Source organism: Haemaphysalis longicornis, unplaced genomic scaffold (genome assembly GCF_048455015.1).
Source record: "Haemaphysalis longicornis isolate Haplotype H1 unplaced genomic scaffold, Haemaphysalis longicornis Haplotype H1 scaffold_8, whole genome shotgun sequence".
In the NCBI taxonomy this organism is placed as follows: Eukaryota; Metazoa; Arthropoda; class Arachnida; order Ixodida; family Ixodidae; genus Haemaphysalis; species Haemaphysalis longicornis.
In genome coordinates, this window is record NW_027526445.1 from 46314044 (window position 1) to 46331608 (window position 17565).

The following is a 17565-nucleotide window of genomic DNA, read 5'->3' on the forward strand; positions in this document are numbered from 1 at the left end:
GCAAAGGCTGTCAAAAAATCAAACATAAAAGCCAAATAAAGTTTAATGTAGTTGTTTTACACAGAAACCTTCATATCTACAATTTCAATGAAAAAAATTCCCTCGCACTTCCCCAAGGGGGAGAGTGTGTAAGTGCGAATGCACGGTTGTTGATTGCGCGATTACGGTGGATATCGTGATCTTAATGAGTAGTCGAGAGATTACACACACGCACACAACTACAAAGAAAGATATTTCACTCGTTATTGCTGGTACCGTTGCCCGGTCCGCCATCATCGTTATCGAGATGCAGGACCAGCGACCGCTCTCGACGACGGCGCGCGCTCGACTAATACCCTCCCGCGCCGCGCGGCCGCTACACGAGCGCCCTCACGCGTCGGAATGCGGAGCGCCCGCTACGCAAGCGAGAGCTCTCCCGCCCGAAGTGGAGAGGAGGCGCCCAACACCCGCCGTCACTGAGCGGAGAGAGGAGGAGGAGAGTAGCGCGCGCCCATCTTTCCCCGTTGCTAGGGAAGACGAGGAGCGCGCGCACCCGCAGCTGTTGCTATGCGGACGACGGCGGCGGACGATTCAGGCTCGCTTAAGAAGTGCATTCGCACTTAAAACCACATGCATCACCCAATTTTTATCGTCCTAACTGTAAAAACCATGTTTTTTTTTGTTTGTTTAAAGGAGCCATGAAGAGAAAATGCAAGTTGGTTTTATTCGAAAGATTTCGTGTTTTATAGTGCCCCCAGCGCTTGTCTGGATACAAACGGTGCTTTATTCACTGAGAAATTAAACAATTTAGGTTAAAATTTTGATTTTCCCGCTCAATCGTGCGTTTTCGTGGTCCCAAGTGACATCACGGGAACCGACCGCTCTGCAGCCTAGAGTACCTTCATTCACGCATCCGCCGTACAGGGTAGAGACACGTAACGCTGGCGCCGCCATGTTCGGTTGCTCGCTCGCCGCCGAAGCAAGTCATTGTGCCAAAACCGCGCTAAAATTATCGCCGCCACGCGGTTTACTGAAGAAGTTTGAATCATATTGTCTGTTTCGCGTTGCTAGGTCTCGTGGGAAACGAAAAGAATAACGCGTTGAGCCCGTTGGCCCAATTGCGGCGGCACGGGACCGTTCAAAGGTTGTCTCCACCCTGTACAGCGGTGTTGGTTTGTTCCCGCGTTTCTTTACGTTCCGTAACCTAGATGGCGCCACCATACCGTGGCAAGCGTTTGGTTTGTTTTTGCCCGCATTTAAACCTGGCTTGTTTTTGTTCTGGGAGAAAATATTCGTTCCCTGAAACAGTGCTCGCTCGACAAATGGGGTCACGTAAGACACCGTTGCTTGCGTCAATCGGCCAGTGTCGTCTGAGACAACCCCAAGCCCCGTAGTGCTGTGCAGCTAAACCAAAGCATGCTGTGCGCAGTACGAACAGCAGAACGCATCAGTACTTCTATGTTTACATGTGCTTGCGTAACTTCCACTGTTTGTCCCATCATTCTTATTGCTTTGTAAAGAATGTACCCTAAATTTAAGCGCAAATCGCTCGTTCGTCTAGTTTGTAAGCTCTACCTAATTTGCGTCTGCTTCTGCCAGCCTCCGCCAATCGCAGAGCTTAGCCCATGTGACATCACAGGTCCTGTTGCGGGAAATGAGCTGGTGGGTCGCATGACCATTCCGGTTTTTCCTAATTATGTAGCTTATTTGAGCGAAGTTTACGTTAAAAGTTGTGTCAGTATGATTCTAACGAGACAATCTTTTGAATGAACCAAACTTGTGTTTTCTCTTCATGGCTCCTTTAAAACCAGGTGCCCACTTTGAAAAAAAGAATTTGAGTTTTTTGGTAGACAGCCCGGTAAAAGACCTCCCAAAAGCAAAGATTGTGGTGTGTTTCCACCATACTACTCTAGGGTGCTGGTGGCAACTGCCCTGGATGAACTGCTTTTAAACTTTATTTCAGGAAATGAGTGAAGATCAATTCCCTTTTTACGGTGGGGTGCTGCATGAATGGTTCATTTTTAGCCACTAGATTCAAATGTCATGTCTTCATCCTCTCTCTAAGGGGTTTTGGCACCTCCCCTTAAGGGTGATTGACCTTGACTTGTGACAGCCACGCAGCACTTTTTTCATTTGTAACATCATGGCAATTCGCAGTCCCACTTCCAGTTTGTTTCCTTCTACTGTGTACTGTGGAGTACAGACTACTGGGTGGTAGTAGTGTCGCCAGCAAGCAGTCCTCTAGCTCCCACGTTGCTGTTCATCTATACCATCCAGCCACACGCCTGGTTGATAAGAAAGTACAGTGGCTACTAAGACTCCCAACCCTTAATTTTGTCCATTTGCCGTATTCTTCGTCTCTGTTCAGCTGCGTGGAAAGGTTCAGCCGCAGCTGCTGTGCTCTTCTATTGCCCAGTCTCCTATCCAGAGAGTTCCTCTCCACAGTTATGTGCAAATCTGTGGTTGTCAGTTTCATCATTGCTCTCTGTTACTTGTTCTGTCATGTGTTCATTAGTTGCTGTAATTAATTGCAAGGAAAAAAAACGTGCACGCTTTTGTCTTACGACAATAATGGCTTTTTTTAACGTTTCTTGAACTGTTAAAAAAAAACACCCGGGGGCCTCTTGCTAGTGCATCAGACCCCCTTAGAAGTAGCGATTAGTTAAAGTTCACGACGGGTATGGGTGGGAAATAGCAAGGGAAAAATAGTGGGTCGGTATATGAAATGCAGGAGTGTGTCCCACACTGCCTCCGCTAAATTAGGTGGGTAGGAGGGACGCAAGAGATCATTTAAGGAATTTGGTTGTAAGTTAGTGGGAAGGGTGTCTAGGAGAAATTGTCTTTCAGTTTAACTCAGTTTTCTCGCGAGGGATTTCTTGCTAGATTGTCATCTGAGCTTGGACGTTGCCTTTTTCAGCTATCACTTACTTGCATGCTGTTTGGACTTTTGATTGCAGTGGCTTTGAAACTTCGCCGCTTGATTTTGCTCGACGAAAGCTTCGCGTTCAAACTGTCGTCGTCATTAGAATGTGAGGTGCACCATTTTTGTCTAATTTTGCATCTCGATGCACCGCTATCCAGATTCAAACTACTTCGACCATGTTGCAATGGTGTCACGGAATAGATGTTGGTTTCACACCGCGAGGGTCCTGATTTGTTTCCCACTGCAGGAAGCGTTTTTTTTTTTCTGCACTTCTTTACCCACGATCATTATCATTGTCAGAGAAAGTTGGCTTTTCTGTAATGCCTTTTTGGCATGGCATATTCCACTGGTGAGACATAGAAAGTTTTGCTTTAAAATCAGGGTCTTCAAGCACTTTTGGTCCAGTGAGTAGCAATCTGCACGTATTTGTAACCATACAATACTGAGTTAGCACCCTTCGATCCTTCCTGTCTTGTGCCAGCAGTCTCGTCATCCAACACATGAAAGTGCCCTCAACTTTTGCCCGCACTTTTCACTTATGCCTGACCCAATAACTTTTGTTGATTTCCAGTGTTGCGCATGTCACATTTTCATTCAGGGTCACCTTGGGGCTGCCTGCTTGTATTTTTATCAAGTGGTTTTAGCCACGGCGCATACTTCGCACTCTTGTGTGAGCAGCATTATGGTGCCTTGTTGCTTGTCCAGCAAGGGATGTCATGCCATGTCAATAAACATTCTTCAGTGTTTGTGATGACTTTGGTGTTTTCTTGACTTCACTTTCATATAGCGAGAGTTGCTATCCATCAAGAAGCATACACTTACAAATGCTAGGTATTCTTATTTTTTTCTTAGGAAGACATTTACAAATTTCCGTTGGCAACACAGCATAACATCAAAACAAATAAAACCAACTAAAATGGCAAATGTGGCATATTTTTAAAATTAATAAACTGGAAAAACAACACAGCACGAGAGAGAGAGCACGAAAAGTTACAGCACTGCCTGTTGGTACCATTCTGTTGTTTTCGTGCTAAATATTTTCAAATAAATAAATATGCAAGGAATGCAGTTGAAGTAGGGTAACTTTTTATTTGAGCTTGTCTCTTGGACATACAAGTACATTTCTTGAATCGATTGCTGGATGCAATTTTCGATATTAGGCAAGCACTGGATTCTCGAATGGACACAACAGACGTTTGTTCAATTCTTATTTGCAATTGCATTGTGCAGGTTAACCCGTACAAAACATTTCGCCAAAGTCCAAAGCAAGTTATGCTGAGCTTTTCCTCGTGAAACCTAAAAAGTTGAATTTTGATGTTTACAGCTACGCTGTGCAATGTATAAGCCTAGCATAATTTACTCTTCTGTATTTTTACTCTATCCAGGTTTTATGTTTATTACACCACAATAAAAGTTTGCAGCCAGTGTTGAATTGACGAGCGTCAACCAATTCAGGTTGAAAGCACAAAATGCTCTAACAGAAATCGCAGTCTTCACATGTGATCAAATACGTAGTTCTTTAACACTAAACAAGGCTACTGCAGAATGCTAGGAGCGTAAAATATACTCAATGAGGTGCAGTTGACCAGTGTGTAATTTAAGCAGCATTGTTTTAAGACAAACGGGAATTGGTGAAACAGCCATGAGCTTCTGACAGCAGCTATCATCGTGACTGGCCAATTCACCTGAGTGGGGATGTTACGGCTATGTGCTGGCCTAATGAATTGCCAAGAAATTTAAAACTCACTGTATGTCGGGTTGCTTGTACCTGTGGACTTTTTTCAGTTTAAGGTCATAATGCGCTCCCTGGGTCCACCTTTAGTCAGCTAGACCCACTGAGCTATAGTGGTGTCAAGGATGTGGTGCTGGACTTGCACTAGGGATGTCCTGGGTTTGATTCCCATGTGGTTTGAACTCTTCCCAAAGTTTTGAACTCAATCCACTCTTTGCTCTCTTTGCACTGCCGGCCGGTTTAGGAGCTGTTGTGCTAGTACAGACAGTGGATAGTGGCTTCTTAGTCAATGGGCCACTTATTGCTTTCGCGTTGATAAGGTAGAGTTTTCAAGATTGTGTGTTACGGTCGGTTACACTTGCCACATTTAGGGTGCTTAAATCCGACCATGTGCAAATTGCAGGCCTGTGATAAATGGGTACAGGTGATTATCTAGATGCATAAAACTGCGCCTACTGTCAAGGCATGCCGTGAATTTGTTGGTGAAATGGACATTTACAAACATGAATTCGCATGATTTCCACTGCAGCATAAAAAATTGAGGTAAAAAAGGTGCATTGTAATTTTGCAGCTCCAAAGTAGTACACTACATAAGACCAGCACTGCTTCCCCTTGTGGTGCTTTGGACGGCTCACAGCAAAGTCCACTAAGCATCAGAATCAGCTAGTGCTTGATGTAGTTGCTACATCTATTCCCTTTGAAACGCAAGCTGCTGGACACCAGATTTCCCTACACTAATAACATTAGAATTGGGTTAGAAAAGTGAAATGAACTGGAAAGCTGTGGGTGAAAAGTATGATCAACATGACAATTCCAACAGGGACAAGACCACCCTGTTTTGGGAGCTTTACCCCAAAAGACCAAGGCACTTGGCAACGAAAGGAGCCCCAGCTGAAAACAGAGCAAGGCCTCATGGCTTGTGGAGGGTGCTTCTCGTGGTAGAATATAACTGCCTGTCATCATGCGATTTCGACTGCCCAGGAGTCTTCACCACCACTGTGGTGACATTGAAGGAAGGTGACAGGAAAGTGTCCGCAAAGTCGCACATCAAGGCTACTATTCCTGTTGACACTGGACAGATAAGAGCCAAAATTACAACTAAACTAGTTTTCTGCACAAGAAAGAGGTCACTTTCTTGTTTTGCCAAAGCTAATAACATGCCCTTAAATAATCCATGCATGACATATGTTCATCACAGATGGGTTTGGGTGCACCAAATTATTTGTTATACGGAACCTTTTTTCTCCGCACTGAGCAGTGCGAACTCGCAGGAAGCAGTTTTATTTCGTGTAAGGCATTTCTAAGAGCAACGCAATCACTTTGTTCTCTGTCTACTTTACTCATACCATCAATTCGTAAATTTATACCATCAAATAGAAAACAAACAGAAAGAAGAACACAATTTAGCGCACGAGATATCCCCAGCTGTCCATTGCTTTGACACTCGCTAAAAGATTTGTAATGGTCAAGCTGGCATAAATCTGTAGATCGTTTGGTTTGGTTTTGTTTTCACTGGCATTTCCAGTACACACGCTGCTGTCTTCATGGTTATCCACTGCTGTGTTAGTGTAAACACTCGCTTTAAATGTATGCAGAGAGAGAACGCAGCAGTGTATCTGAAGTATACCATCAATTATAAGCCAGGCAAGGGTGGGAACCCGTTAGGTCGTGACAAGTGGCCTGCGAACATCAGTTCCCACTAGAATGGCAGGATGAGTGCTGCACGCAGGCTAGGGGCACCGTGACTGCAGTCAGGAGATGCTGCAAGAGAAAAATGAAACGTGAAGAATCAAACAACGTTCACGCAACAGTAAATAATCTACGACGACTGAAAAGAAGGGCAAACGACAGAGAAGACCACACAAGCACTGCCCCTGCCCTGCGTTGTTATCGGGGTCGTTCCGCCTGCATTTGCATCAGTTATAGAACGCTGAGTGGTTCACTATTAAATATGAAAACACATAACGAAGTAACGATCCCTTGGCAGGCACTCCTGGCAAGCAAGAGTACTAGATGCAGGAAAGGGGTGCAAGAGGCCAAAGCAGCGTGTTACAACGCCCTCACGAACCACACGCGCACACGAAAACCTTGCCAACAGCGTTCTGTCACGCTCAGTTCGCACAGCAAGTTCATTTTCGTTACAACATTAAGATAGGTTAGCCCAAGGATAACAAGCGATGTTAAAGGGGCCCTGAAAGGCGTTTTGAGCACACTAAATTGACTAGCGCAATCGTTAGATTGGGTCGTCAACATCATCTGTGCCAAGTATTACTATTTTACGCGCAGCGGAAAGCTCACCCTTTTGTTGCAAAGTTTGTCGCTTTTTTCTCACCCTTTCCTTCGTGTTTTTGGACGCCGCCATCTTCACATGTCTACATCATCAATTCCCAGATGTTCGTCATGAGCTAGACATCCTGCTATTGGGGGGCTTTTTCACGCACTTCCGGCAAAGAGATGAGTCGTCTGCTCAGCGTCGGCTCGCCGGCTGATCTGCCAGCGGAGTGCCGGAGTGCTTGGACATTTTACGACAAACGAAACAAGTGTAAACAAACTCTTAACCGTTTGTATTGAATGCAACACGGCCATAACACGACATGAATATTCTCTTACCTGAGTACGTTCCATAAAGAAAGCGTTGAAGCCCCGTGGCACTTCTTTCGTACAATCGCAAAGAACGCCCTGAGCCGAATGCCCGGGTTTGACGCATACAGTTTATTCAACTTCCAAACAATCCAGAGATGCGTTTCGAACGAACACAACGTCACAACATGCGTTGCAAGTCCGAACCGCGATTGACAGACGATGGGTTGCCTCCTCCTGCCCCTCGTAAATTCGGCACTCACCTCGCGCGCGGTTTGCGGGGACGAACAGCAAGTCACTTAACTCTGGCGCACAAGCCGAGATGGCTTTTAGCCACGCACACTGCACATACACCATGCGAGGTTGAGAAGTACGCCTCTTGAGAAAGATAATCCAGACCATGGGAAGCACTATCCACCCGCAGAAGCACAACGTCGCATTTCATCGCGAAACAAAGGCGTACACAACACACACACCATCGCCTCCTGTAATGCCAAACGCATCTCGCACTTCCAAATGGGAGTGAGTAGTATGCCTGCAGTGCCCATATGCCGCGAGGTGGGCCCCAAGCTGAACCGAGATCACGCAACCGTAACTGACTTCTAGAGCGGTTTGTGCCTTGTTGCCAGGGCAACCGATGTTTGATATTGTCAAAGAAATGGTGCTCGCTCCAGCGCTAGAAAGCTCAGACCCGCGGCGGAGCATGTTTTGCCAACGTTGCCGCTCTCCACCACGCGTCGCCCCAAGCTGAACTGGCGTTTTGTGCACGGGTTCTGTATAGGTTTGAAATGTCTTTTTCACATGCCGCCGGCAGAAATTACCACCGCCACAAAATAAGACCCCGCACCAGCGGGGCCACATCTGATACGGCGCTTTTTGGATAAACAGTGCGCGGTGCATGAGGGGCATGAGGGACCGAGCGCACGGTCCTCCCCGAGCGGCTGCGAGTTCGCCGCCGATTAAAAGTCACGTGCTGCCCTTCAGCAACGCACACCGCGAAAGGGCAAGGCCAGGCCGCTGCACAAATGCGGCCAGATTTTTCGTTCGCTTTTCCAGCCTTGATCGGAGTGAGGGATTCAAGGTGTCAACAAAGCTTGCCCGTAGCAGACGGCGGTATGAGCAGCGCGATAGCGGAAGTACGTCACCGCCGAGGAGCGCAGCATCATGGGAGGGAAGGCGCGCTCGCCGTCAACAGCGGAGAGTAAGTTGAAAGGAGGAGGAAACGCGGCGCGGCGATAATGCGCGGTTTTTGATTTACGATTTCTCAGCTAATACTCATCGCTTCAACAAAATTCGTGCGGGAGGAGATTGCTAATACATTGCTTTATTTGGTTACATGTACATCCACGCATCGGCGGAAGGTATTTCAGGACCCCTTTAATGACGCCACATTGAAGAAGAGACAAATAAAGAAGCGCCACGGGCGAGACGGGTTCCCGCGCCGTGCAACAAACCGCCAACAGCTTGCGATCGCCGACAGACGCGAACAGAGCAGCATAAACAGCAACAATAATGCAAGACGGTGAGAACGCGCCGTTAACAATTTCGTAAACGTCGCTAATATAACTGCCGCAAGCAGAAAGCACGCTTTGCAGTATGAGATATGCGAACTGATTGCAAACCCGCCAAAAAACACTCACCTGGTCGGCCGATGGTAACCGATAACTGCAAAGCTGTTGTGCCAGAAGACGCTGGAGCTGTTGAACGACGACTGACAGGGCGACAACCATCGCCAGTTTATGAATTCTTGCGTCGACCGCATAAGTCGAACGCGACTACTTGAATCGCTACGGCACGTATGCCGTGTAGGCAGCACTCGGAAAAATGTAAACATACCGCGCGGGAACGCTGCGAGCAAACGTGACGTCACATCCGCCTAGCGATGCTCCTCACCCGCCCAGAAGGTTGGTTAATTCTTCTCCTGAAGGGCAGGTCACTATCTCCACTAGAGTTGCTGGATGGCGCTTCGAGCTCTCCGGCGTACGGCCGCCGGAAGTTCAAGCGCTCGTCCCGGAAGTCGGGCCGTTCCAGCATAGCGCATGCTACGCATGGGCTGATTTCGCACGCATTCCGCCAAAAATACCTGCTTGTTGCGCCGTCAACTGCACAAGCAGACCAGAGTAGTCGTCTGGGAAGACGTTCCACTTGGAAGTCTTACAATATTCTGTACGACGTGCGTGATACGCAGCCAAACGCAAATGTCATATCAGTGTCGTTCTTACGCTGTGGCTCTTGTTACGCAGAATCCCTCGCTCTAAGCCGGATTTATACCGGCGTTGGTGGCAAACTTATACCCTAGTTACACGGCGAAAGTAACCGCAGCTTAGTTTAACCGTTGTTAATAACTTTAACCGCGGTTATCGCAAACTGCGGTTTTAGATGTAACACGCGAAATTGCAAGTTTGGTGACCGCAGTCACTTGATTATGAGCGCAACAAAAATAAATTACCACACTTTTAACTTCACGATAAAAAACAAAAGAGGAGCAGTGTAAACAAAAATAAACATCGTTAAAGCATTCGCTTCTGACACAAACGCAACGCACTCGTGCGCGGCGAGAAGAGGGACTTCCCCAACAGCTCGCAACCGGCTTGGTTTGGTTAGGTCTTTTCGGTGTTGGGAACTGTCAGCTACTTTCTACTTTCAGCGGTAGATATTTGACCACCGCTATCTCTACAACTGCGAATTACAATCCATAGCACAATTTTTCACCGCACTAACAACCATTTTCTCGCACGCGGAAGTTCTTTTCCGCGATCAGATTGATTTCGAAGAGCGGCGATACGATAAGCTGTTGCTGCCGTGGTCTGGGCCGGTTCGGGCCGCAAGCAGTGCCGTGCGGGCAGGCACGTCGGCGTGTTTGCAGGCACGGCCGACGCGCGCGCCGATCGTTTCCGAGTGCTGAAAACGCTTCAGATTGCTGCTATATCCATTTGTGGCGGACGACACGCAGAATTTACAAATTTAGCACGGATTTTGTTGTAGTTGATCGGGCGGATCGGGAAACAAGCCGCTGCTGACGGGCAGTCGCGCTGATTGCGAGAGCGATGCAAAGAACGCAAGCGCGCCTTGGGGACAGCTTTGGGGCGCCCGCTATTTGAGAACCTTCCTCTCTTCCGAACGCCAAGTGATTTTTTTTTTTTTTCGCCTCCGCTGATGCGCCGCCACTTGCATCCGAATTGAATTGTGCGATTTTGAGTACTGCGGCTGTGGAAACTGCGGTTAGCGTGACAGAACTAAGGTGGCCAAGCGCAGTTTGCGTAAACCATGGTTAGCGACGTAACCGCAGTTTTGTCTGTCGTGTAACGCAGCAAAGTTTGCTGTGTTAACCGTGCTTAACCATGGTTAACTGTGCCTGTGTAACTAGCTCTCCATCCCCAGGCAGCAGGCTCTGCAGTGACCACTTTGCTGACAACTGTTTTGACAGAACGGGCGCACGAACTCGGCTACAGCCTGACACCGTGCCCACGTTGTTTTCTTTCTATAAATCCCTAGCATAAATTTCTAGCATAAATCCCGTTAGAGCTGCGTCATCCCCTCTCAAACCAAGACCCAAGTGACATTTTCGTTCTCCTTTGCAATTAAATTCTGCTTCATATTAACATCGCATATTTCGGTATAGCATCAGTTGCGATCTGAACGCGATCTGTATAGCCAAAATGCAATAAAGTGAGAACAAAATGCCAAAATGCGCCAATGGGGACGCTTTCAGCGGTTGAGAAGCGTGCAGACGCCTGACTTCCGGGACGAGCCGTTGAACTTCCGGTGGCCGTGCGCGCGCCCGACCGCGACAGCGGCGAAGCGCCATCCAGCTACTAAGTGGAGATCAGTGGTTAGCCTCACAGGAAACGTCACGCGACGTGCTTGAACGATACCCGGGATTTTAAACTTGATGTATACGCAGATGATTGTATGTCAATGTTATTGTTTTAGAAGTACCTCTACTACTACTGGCAACAAGCACATTTATCGGAATGTAGTTGTTGTCGTTTATTTTTGTAGAGTTGTTCAAACCAGTTTCAGTTTTGGTTCCCCGCAGCAACATCCTTGGCGCCCAACGTTACCACTGGTTGGATGTCGTTGTCGGCGGCATTATAGGTCAGACAAGGATACCAGACGCGCTCAAAGTCGTAACGTGTACTAGATGACGCGTTCGCAGTCGCTGCATGCCGTCCGCACCATCGGAGACGCTAAGCTTCTCCCTCAACTCCGGAGCGTGCCTTGCTCGTCTCTGCTTAAGAGGCCGAGGCTCTCACGAGGCCGGCAGTCGGCGGATTCAGCACTGGGTCTCCAAGCTGCCGGTGATATGTCAACACCACGCCAACGAAAACTCGCCAGCGCGTCAGCGTCTGTCTGTACGTTGTCTTTAAAGTCGCTCATAAGGCCATGATGATTGCAGCGCAGAATGGCGAATGCAGTAGATAAAACGTTACCTATACAAAAAAAATAAACTGCCCTGCCCCCCCCCCCCCCCCCCAAAAAAAAATAAATTCAACCGGAGATTCGAACCTCCTGCTACGAAGCACTGCATCTAGTGCTTCAGAGCACTCGTCCATGCCGCATTTCTTTTATGCATAAAAAAACTTGCAGTTATTATGCAATACAAAAGTTAACTGTTATCTAAGAAGGATAACACCAAAGCAGCTGCAATAAAGCAGCCGCCAAAACTTTAGAAAGCAGACATGTGCGTCCAACAGGTGCAGCCACTCTGGTGGGTAATTTTCCTTCGCATAGATGCTCTCCACCAACGCAGCTAGCTCCCAAAAAACGGACTTCGTTGGGCGGGGGAGTTTCGCATGCCGGTCAGTCATGCGGCACTTCTGCAAGGTATACAATTCCATCACAAAAAATATATCATAGGGCACTCCAGTAGTATCTAGAGAAGGCAATAACCGCGCTGTGTAAGGGACATGGACACGTAAACGTGTACATGTCCCTCTTAACAGTTTGTTGCAAAACATCCCAAAAACCACCACATCCCGACACAAAACAAAGCAACGATTAATGGCTTCTGGTTGATATAAGCGGCAATTATCCGAGAAAGAGATCGACATTCCTTTGTAGCGCAAGTATGTCTACACTAAGAGTTTTGATGTAAGCAGCTTAAAGGAGTACTGACACCAAATTTTGATACCTAAAAAATGATATAATTGGCTTCAGTAGTTTGTACAGATGCCTCACAGAAATTTTTGCAGCGATCCGAGGCCGGAATCACATCTAAAATCGATTTTGATTGTCCAGGCCGCGAGCTTCCACAAATCGGCAGCACTAGCGCAATCGCTTTCGGCGTGACGAAACATTGGCCTACGTGTCTGGCCGGTTCAGGGTGACGTCATATAGTCGTTTTCAGAACCGGAAACGATATCCTGCGCTGCTGTTGTCGGTGGTATTCGTTCGGGCAGGAGACGTGGGCGTAGCTGTGTGAGCAATGCTTGTAAACGTTGCGTGTTCGACGTCTTTGCTCTTCAGTTCGTTGCCGGCGCACGGTGTTCGACACTGGTGCCGAAAACGGCGTGGTGCGCGATGTCGACGGGCACCGCGGCGACGCGGCGGTGCGCGTCGCCGAGCTCGCCCAAGTTGTGCTATGGCAAGCTCGCGGTATGCGAAGTACTGCTCGTGGAAGCCTGCCCGAGCAAATCGACGACGACGCCAAGATGCATTATTTTCCACGCGACGACATGCAGCGCTAAATGTGGACTTCGTGGAGTTCGTGCACGCCGGCGGCCGCACGAACTGTCGCCCAAGCCCGCGGGCTCGGGGTTGTACGGGTCACCTTGGGTGTTGGGAACTTAGTATCGTGGCGACTATTTGATCGCTGGTATCTGTACAACTGCGAATGACCATCCCTTACACAACTTTTCACCACACTATCATCCCCTTTTTCGCATATGAAGCTTTATTTTGGCAATAATTTCCGTTTCTGCGATCGGTGACCAAGACATCTGCCGCGGCCTGTTTTGATTCTAGCGCGCAGGTGGCGCCATCTTTCGGCTGCTCGCCGCACCGTGGTGCCGACAGTGCTGGCAGTGCTGGGTCGGAGCGCCGAACCTCCGCTGCTGGTCAGCGTAGGCTTCCCATCGCGGCAAAAAGTGTTTCCCGAACCTGGTATTAACGCTTTACAAAGAGAGTATTGGTCGATTTTCTGGCTTATTACTTACATTAAATTCGCTTAATCTTCTCCCACTTTTTATTGGCCTTAGATTTCTACTAGCGTACCAGTTGCCCGGGCAAATGCAGCTTACAGCTCCCGCGAAGCGAACTCAGTGAAGCATCGTAAGCCAATATACGTATTGCATGTGCGCTAGCGTAGACATACATTGACTTGGACTTTTTGCAAACTAGCAAAATAAAGCCACATTCTTCCAGACACAATTCTTGTCATGGCTTAGTTTTAACGTAGGGAATTAATTGCGACGACCCGTGGGCGGCCGGCCTATGGGTTGGCGAGCCGCAGTGGGCGTAGTCAAAGCCTACAAGAGTAAACGTCATACGAAATTAAATCGGCAAGGAGGATGCAGAGATTAGGACAACTTTTTAAAATTAATTTATAAGAAAGTTGCGTAAACGCAACCAGAGTGGTCGAAGCCCTAGGGACTCCAGACTATAATCTCCACACGTAATCCCGCCATGTTTACAAATCACTTCACCGTCACCTTTGGGTAATTCGACTTCCATACACACGGTGATGTGTATAGAAAAACGTCACAGGTGGTTCGCGTGTGTTTGTGGGCATTCCTGTTGTTAACGGTGCATATTCCTGCTTTCCGGAAAAAAAAATCCGTTCTCCGTCATATTTGAACTTCGTTAGAACGGTGGCTTGGGCTATTTGGTGCATACTAACTGAATTCGTAACAGCGCAAAAAGACGTGGAAAAAACGCCGTCGTGTGTGGTCGTTTCTTGTCACGTCTTTTTGCGCTTTTTGAATTCAGATAGTCGCATTTAAATGCTTGAAGAATTTCGCGGGTATTCTCAAGCCTCTGCCGACACTATGGCCAACACAAATCGCGCAGGTGTTGCCGTCCGCTAAACCGTCGAATACGTGCTGAGACGTCCCACAGACCGCTTAAAACGTGCCGCCGCATTTCCAAAAACAAATATGTACCTTCCGCTCTTACAAGAAGTGGACAAAAATAAAACACCACGCTTCGTCTTGGAGCTGCAACAAAGAACTCGACAGGCTTTCACCGAACCGCGTCCCAACCAATTTTTTTAACCCCCTTGGTCCCAACAGCGTAATTATGTCAGTAGCTGGGAAATTGAGGCCCGAGAACAACTATAGAAGGGTGGCGTAAATACACTGCACTGTCGCCCTTGAGGGTCAATATCCCGCCGTTATTTAGCTTACTCAGTTCCTTAAAACAGTTGAATGATCACAGACGAACCAAACATAACATTTCGGGCTTTATCCATCCACTCTGGTGAGGGCGGTATTGCGCACAGTCTTGCGCATGCAGGATCGAAAGGCAGCGCAGGAAAATGGGGCAATTTCTGATGTTTATAAATAGTTAGGCTTCAAGGTAGAAAAAGTAAAGTTATTTGAATGATATAAAGGGGACCTGTGCACTCCCGCGAACCCATCTAAATTATAAAAAAAATAGCGAAGTGCATAATAGAGAAATTGAATGTTCGCAGATTTCAGATAGGCTTGCTTAAGTGCTACCCGTGTCCATGCGGCGGGAAGGAACTTGAGTTCGTTCGTAGGAAGATATTATTTTTAGATAGGCGCTTGGAGCTTTCTTGCTAAGGAGAATTTAATAAATCTCCCACACCCTAACACAGGCACACACAGGCATAAAGGAGAATCCAGCGCAGTCGCAAAAATGTTTGTTGTGGGCACTCTTCAGTCAATATGACAGTGATATATATCTCGTAAACTAAAGTCGTTTCATCTTCGTGAAGCTGTTGTTCGGAAATGGCGTTCCTTGCCACGTGGAAAGGCCAATGCCGAGGGTATATTAAAATTTAAAATATCGTGTACTTAAGCGAAGTTATATAGTCGCACCTGAAACGCAGACGTTCTCGCTATTAATTTGGAGAATTGGGTTGTGAAGGTGATGGCAGAGAGCTTCAGACGTTCATTGAATACGGAAGAGCCTGAATGTCCAACGAGACGAAAGATCCATCGAGCCTGAATGTCTAACGAGACGATGGATCCAACATGACGAAAGGTCCAATCGAGCCTGAATGTCCAACGAGACGAAAGATCCACCGAGACGTAAGGTCCAATCGAGCCTGAATGTCCAACGAGGCGAAAGATCCAACAAGACAGAATATCCACTGTTGGACCTTTCGTCTCGTTGGATCTTTCGTCTCGTTGGACCTTTAGTCCCGCCCAGCACACTCGCTGTATGGGCGGCGGGTGCTGTTTTGGCGTAACGGCTGGGCTTTCGTTCTCCCAGGGTGGCGGCTGGCCCGGCTGCCTCGCAGCAGGCCTGGCGTGGTAGCGTCGTGGTTGGAGGGTGGCTCAAACCCTGGGCGGGCGGGCTTCAACCCTCTGGAGACGGTGGTCCACCCGGTCAACAAACTCGCCGGTTGCGGGTGTTGTAGTGGTGCGTTGGGAACCTTTCTTCCGCACCTCCCTCGAGATCGCGACCTCGCGAGTCCGAAGTGGGACCGTCAGCAGTTTCTTCCCTCGGAAAGTACTGCTTCAGCTCGCCCACGTGAATGGCCGCTGATCCGACCAGGGACTACGAACGGTCCAACCCACCTGGGTGCGAGAGCGGCCGCGAACCCCGCATAGCATCGCTTAGCGCGTGGTCACGTTTCAAGACAGTGTCGCCACATTCGTACGCCACGTCTCGATGAGCTCGATCATAGGCCGCCTTTTGGTCGACACTGGCCTTACCGCGGCTGCGCTTCGCCTCCTCGATGGCTTCCGCCAAACGCTCGCGCAAGCGCCGCGCGTAAACTTCATCTGCTGCTTTCGCGGGGACTGCGTTCGCCCTCCTGGCCAGAACCGTGTCCGTCGGCGTGTTCAGCTACCTGCCGAACATCAAGAACGCAGGCGTGAAGCCCGTGCACCGGTTCACGCTTGTGCGCAGAGCGAAGGAGATCGAGCTGAAGTGCTCGTCCCAGTCTTGTTGCCGTCGGGCATACGCCCCAAGCACTGGCTTTACGTCTCGATTTCAGCGTTCCGTCTCGTTAAACTGCGGGTGATAGCACGATGTTGTTTGCTGCCTGACACCCATGGCCGCACACACTTCACGAAACAACCTTGATGTGAAATACGTGGTGTTTTCGGTTATCAGGCGCTCCCGAAACCCGTATCGATAGATCACCTCGTACAGCTTTTTCAGGACCTCCTGTGCTGTCGTTTTGCTCAGCGGATAGAGTTAGGCGATCCCACTGAAGTGGCATGTCACCACAAGTACGAACTTGTACCCTCTTTTGCTGCGCGGCAGCGGGCCCATCATATCGCACGCCAGGACTTCCCATGGCTGTGCTCGCGATAGGCTGATGCAAGCCCGGTGCCTTACCGCCTCGCGGTTTGCGCTCTTGGCAGACGTGGCATGTGCGTATGTACAGACATACTTGTGCTTTCCTGCCGAGCCAGGTAGCATACCCACAAAGCTTCCGCCATGTCTTTGGCGCGCTACCGTGGCCGTCTGCGTTATGGTAGTGCTGCAATACAGCACAACTGAGCTTGCGTGGGATAACGGCTTTAAAACACTCACTTGAGTCATTTTTGCCGGGCGCGTATTTCAGCAGAGCTCCATCGGCGTCAAGCAGGTAACTCTCCAGCTCACTCGCAATAATACCAGCGGCATTAGAGCCCGCGCCAGCCGCAATACCAGCAGCTTCCCGGAGCCCGTCATTCTCCGGTGTTCGATTTGCCTGAGGGTCAGTCTCTTCACTAAGACTGGCGATTGACTCCTGACAAAATATGTCCTCTTGCTGAACCTCGACTAGCTCTTCCCGACTGAACGCAAACTCGAGCGGAAGTCCTCCCTCGACGAGATGCGCATGCGCTGAGCTTTTTAAACTTGGGTTTTCCTGCGTTTCGCGCTCTTCCCGCGCCGAGAAGGGTCGCTGACCTTCAGCGTTTTCCCCGGCCTCTCTGGCCGGTTGGGGGTCATCCGACGGCGCCCGTGACAGCGCGTCGGCAACCACATTCGTGGCGCCTTTGCGGTAGCGAACTTCTAATACGAAGCGTTGCAATATCACGGCCCATCGCGCGAGCCTCCCGCTGGGCTCACGGAGGCGGGAAAGCCATTGTGAGGGCCATGTGATCGGTCTCGATTGTGAATTTGACCCCCTTCGCGTACATCTCGAATTTTCAAAGTGCATAGATTATCGCCAGACACTCCTTCTCGGTGATCGAGTAGTTTCGCTCTGCCTGTGGCAGTGCAC

General features: G+C 48.9%; 1 protein-coding gene across 1 annotated transcript in view; it reads right to left on the reverse strand.

Moving 5' to 3' along the window:
• Positions 1–17565, reverse strand: part of LOC144148277 (uncharacterized) — a 288013-nt gene that overhangs the window by 230699 nt on the left and 39749 nt on the right. The gene's annotated exons all lie outside the window — the stretch shown is intronic.